At 39.5% G+C, this 5,089-nt stretch overlaps 1 long non-coding RNA gene across 1 annotated transcript; it reads left to right on the forward strand.

The window, feature by feature from the left end:
* Positions 1-1,137: 1,137 nt before the first annotated feature.
* Positions 1,138-4,247, forward strand: LOC139588467 (uncharacterized). The gene is made up of 2 exons (XR_011678687.1): positions 1,138-1,849; positions 3,053-4,247. It is a non-coding gene; the product is annotated as an uncharacterized lncRNA (long non-coding RNA).
* Positions 4,248-5,089: the final 842 nt, after the last annotated feature.

The following is a 5,089-nucleotide window of genomic DNA, read 5'->3' on the forward strand; positions in this document are numbered from 1 at the left end:
CATTTTGTGAAAGGAAATGAAATCTCAAAGTCAGAGAAAAAAGTGAAACAAACAGACTGGGACAGGGTTATAATGACAAGAAATTCAATGGTCAAAAATACAGAAAATTCTGAAACAAAGCTTTTGTCATCAAGTGTAGGGAGATGACATGAGTTGCTCCTGTTTGCGTGCCTTTTGTAGTTGCAATGTCCCTGAAGTTGTAGGCTTTGTGCTTTTCTCAACCCTAAGCCTGAGCCTAACCCTGAGTGGAACAGGTGAAGCAGGCTGTCACTGGGGCTCAGGTGCCAAGCACGGGGGTGCTGCTGGGCAGAAAGGCGTGCAGGGAGCAGTGCTGGAGCAGTGCTGTGCTCCCCTTGGCAGGCCTTGGTAGTTGCAGTGTCCCTGGAGCGGAATACAGCTTTTATTGTTGCATCTATCCATGTATCTGTTATTTAAGAAAAATATTTAAGAAACCAAATCCAAGAGTTGTAGCTTCTTATATTCTCAGGATCTGAAAATCTAGAACTGATTCAACTCAGTAATTCTTTACTGATGTCTGAATTCCTTCTTCCAAGTCATTGTAATATTTCTGTTTTTCTATATTTAATATATTACTAATAATGAAGAATGAGTCTCTGTCCTTGGTAGCTTCACTGGTTCCAGTGACACAGTTTTAGTCACATGGGTCAACAAACTCAATTTTAATTTTCTGAAGTGTAAGTGATTCTTTCAGGACATATTTGGAAATTACTAGTTGTTTTAATAAAACTAAAAGGAACCAGTTTTATTTTTACAAAAACTTAAATGCTGTAACCAGGACATATGTGAGGGAAAGGCAAAAGCCTTTAGAAATGCACCAGAACTACAAGTTCAGATTTGTCTTAATAGCAATTATATGTGACAATAAGCTGAAAGTAACAGTTAAATGAGAAATACAGTTATTTTAAAGATGATGCAATAAAGTGTTTTGGGAAAGAAGGTTTTTGGTCTGTCTTTATAAATTGCAAATTGAAATGTGTTTGTTTACAAGCCCTACAGATCACTACAGGGGCATTGAACTGGTGATTCTAAACCCACCATTAACCCAGCTGGTCATGCAACACCCAGCTTGGGAGGAACTCTGCATTGGCACAGCCTCTTGGTAATGAATGCCTCCAGGTGTCAGGAATAATAGGATGTATGCAACTGTTACTAACCCTGGATGTCAAAATGTGGTGATATTATTGACTGTTTATTGAATGTGATCATATTATAAAAGTCAAAGTTTTTTTTGAAAAGCCATCTGCTTTTTTCATAAAAAATATTTGAGTATTGCAGCATATGTAATTGATGGTGGCTTGAAATTTCACTCAAGGCAATTTAAACCAAATTGCAGTTGTAGAAAGGAACTAAGTTTTACCCCCAAAATAGCTTGTGATCTAATAGAAAGTAATTCTGTTACAGCTCATCCTGCATTTTTCATCACCACCACCCTCCATCTGTGCATTACTTGTGTTGTTATAAATTTGGCAACACTTCAGCAGCAAGCTACTGTTTATAACAAGAGATCCCAGCAGCTAAAAGAAGCCAGTCACTGGGATTACTCATCATTTGCCTTGTGAACTGCTCAAGGGAATTTCTTGAAGAACTGTGTCAAAATCAGCTTCAGAAACCATTAATTTGAGAGCTTTCATTGACACATAAGTGTTCTGAGATTACTGTTGGTCAGGTTGGTGGGCTTGGAAAGAAGATTCTTTTTGCTGGTACTGAGAGAAAATTTTCTCATTTTGTGCAAGGAAACGAGGATAAAATAAGCTTTTTTCCTCTCTGCAAGAAGAAATCTGACGCAGTGGGAACTCAATCAGCCAGACACCATGAATGCTTGCAGAAGGTAAGCTGCATATACTGCATTCCCCTCAGGTAGGAACAGAAAAGCAAACTGTTGCCAGAATATTCCTCTCATGGTCTTCACATGATGCTCCCAAATGGTCATGAACTGTTATTTGATTTGCAGCTACACATCACAGATTGTCCTGATAAAAATGTTAAATGTCTAATTCTGCAATTACCTTCTGAAAAAGCTCAACAGCAGAACTTCTGTTTTATTGATTAATTCCCTTTTGGAGATTGCATTTCCTAGTCTTTCAGTTTTAACAAATCAGTTTTGACAGCTCTCTTCCAAGTGTGCCTAAGTATGTAATTTGTGGTTTAAAGTTTGTTTTTACTCATAAGCTCTATCTGTGCTAACATTTGTGGTAATCTCTACTGTCACAGTAACAGCAGGAACACATATGAACCAGACCTGCAATACATCTAATCCATCTCAGACCCCTTCCTAACAAACGTGAAAATCACAAGCTAGTTAATCTCCTTCTGGTATTCCAGTTCAGATGTAATTGTGCACATTAAACATTTCTTTTCTCTTAAAAAAAAAAAAAGGCAAAAGCAGCAGGAACAAGGATGCAGCACTGGGGCTTAGCAGGCAATTTTCAGTGAAGAGAGTCTGTTGCCATAGGTGAATACTTCTAGTTTCAAACCCTTCGGGAAAGGTGACAAAGCAATGTCAAATGTTACTGCAGAGAATCCTGCAGATGTGCTTTATGTAGTTACTCCTGACTGGTATCTTTGCCTAATGATAACCTTGACACAAGTCCCCTCTGAAAAGCAGAGATAGAAAAACATGCCAAAACAGGATGGGAAGATCACATGCTGTGCTTATTCCCATACATTAAAGCTTTGAAAACTGTAATTTTTTATTTGAACCCCGCCACTTTCAAAATATTGCAAAATGAAAGGGTATGTTTTTTCTCATACAATGATCTGTATCAATAGTGAGGAGTAAGAACATTGTTTTTCCTCTAACAAGCCCATATCCTGTCACTGTGCCTGTCAGTGGGAGAGAAATACCAAATGGCTGGTAAATGTTTTGCATTTCCAATTATAGAAATTATTTTATTAGCTCCAGACAATCTGAAGAGCTTTTCCCAAATCTAGTCAATGATTCAATGCACACTCTGGATTTCATTACAAACACTACTGAACTCTTAATAAAGAAGAATAATTTTAACCTTAATCTTGCTTTTTATTATGTCAGGATACATTCTCTCCGTGCTCACAGACAGAAACCTAATGGAAACAGAAGTGAGAACTGGCACAGCACCTCTGCATTCAAGTACCAGCATGGAGATGATCTTGTTACAGTCCACACCCTTTACACAGTGATCATCATGATCCTTCTAGGGGCACTCTGGGGAGCCTGGTCAAGAAAGGATTCATCCTTATAGCAGCAGTATAGAAACTTTGTCAAATATTTAAAGAAGTATTTGTGTCAATTATCCATACTCAAGAGGTACAAAAAATGGTCTCAGCATATTTCAGTTTACTTGAAACTGCTTAAGTGCTCGCTACTTGTGGAAGTGAATCTATGAAGCAATTTAACAAGCCATGTACAGAACATAATTTTGTGAATAACAGAGACCTCTTTGACCTGTACACATGTATATTACCCTCAGCATGTATATGAAACTTTAAGCATGATATTCTAGAAAGAAGAGTTCAACTTCTGTTTTATTGGTCAATATTTTGTATGTCCACCCCAGCTTTCCATTTGTGAACTTGCTGAGTCTCTACCTCTGCTGAGTTTGCCTGTCCCAATCCATGGTAAAACATGCACTGTAAGCAGGGATAATCTGCCATGTCACAACAACATAGGGAAAAATAATCAACAAACCCAGCTATTGTGCTGGCAAAGGAAGATCACTGAAAAAGTCAAATTCTCATCTCCATTGCTGAAGAGTTTATATGGGACTTGCATCCATTATCTTTAACTTATGGTAATGACTTTGTAAACTCAGGAATAAAATTATGGAATAAGCTGCTTTGTTCTGTGCCTTTGTCACAGAACCAGCTGGCTCAGTCTTCACCTTGTATATATTTATCTGCAACCACCACTTGCTTTTCCATAATTCATGAACATCTCATGGCAGCACCAGCTCCTACGTACACCAGCCCATCCCTGATGGGGGGCATTCCATACTCCCACATTTTCAAGGAAGTAATCCCACTCAGACAACCTGCAAGCTTTCTGAACATAGAGCCATTTGGCAGTTTCTGGTCAACTCTTTGCTGGTTGTCTACAGCTGATGAGCACACGTTAGTGGACTGGCAGCTCTGAGGGACAGTGACTGTTGGAGACAATTGTCCAAGCCTTGGGAGCCTAAACTCAGCTTAAACCCCAAATTTTAGCATTGCCTAAACTAATACACAGTATCCCAATAAAAAAAACCAAACCAAACCAAACCAAAACAAAAACCACAAAAACCCAAAACTCTGGAAGATATTTAGACATTTTACAGACTCAGATACACATTTGTAATTAGGTAGTACTTGCAGACAACACAATTCTTAAAGTATTGTGTATTCCATTTTGGTATCCATCCATAATCAGGAGGGGTATATAAACTGAAATGTCTCTGAGGAGAGCTCCAGGACTGTTAACAAGGGGCAGTGTAGCACCAGAGACACCGGTGTCAGCTCTCAGCAGGCAGTGAGGTGCTGGAGTTGCTGTTCCTCCAACCAGTGTAACCCCACCTGCACAGACACCACCTCAGCCTGCTTTAACATGGGAGCAGTGCTTTGCTGATGCTCCCTAGAGAGCAGCACTGTCCTAGGGTGACATTAATGTGCTTGTATCCCCATTCAGGTGTTCTGTTAATGTTGGATATTATGTCTTTAAGACTGGATATTATGGATATTATATCTTTAAGATATTATGGATATTATATCTTTAAGACTGGCTCTGAAGAGGGAAAGTTTTGTTTTGGTTTTCTTATCAGCCTGGCGGGACACAGGGACTGCAGCTTTTGCTTTTTCTGCTTTTGCTTTTCGCTTTGCTCTCTCTCTCTTGCTTGCTTCACTTCTGCTTGCTTTTGCTCATTAGCTAGTTTAGCTAAACTGTCCAATTTCTTCCTGGACTGTTTCTCCTTTCCTTTTTCTGACCATTTTGAACCTGCTCTGGACTGGGACCTGGGAAACACCAAGATTCTGCACCTTGTGGCTGCAGCAGCTGCCCCAGCACCGGGGGAATGAGAACAGAGTGACCACCCCCCAAGAGAGACTTTCTGAATTTGTC

This window comes from Agelaius tricolor, unplaced genomic scaffold, assembly GCF_023055355.1.
Source record: "Agelaius tricolor isolate 1412-34295 unplaced genomic scaffold, bAgeTri1.0.p SCAF_3, whole genome shotgun sequence".
Taxonomy (NCBI): domain Eukaryota; kingdom Metazoa; phylum Chordata; class Aves; order Passeriformes; family Icteridae; genus Agelaius; species Agelaius tricolor.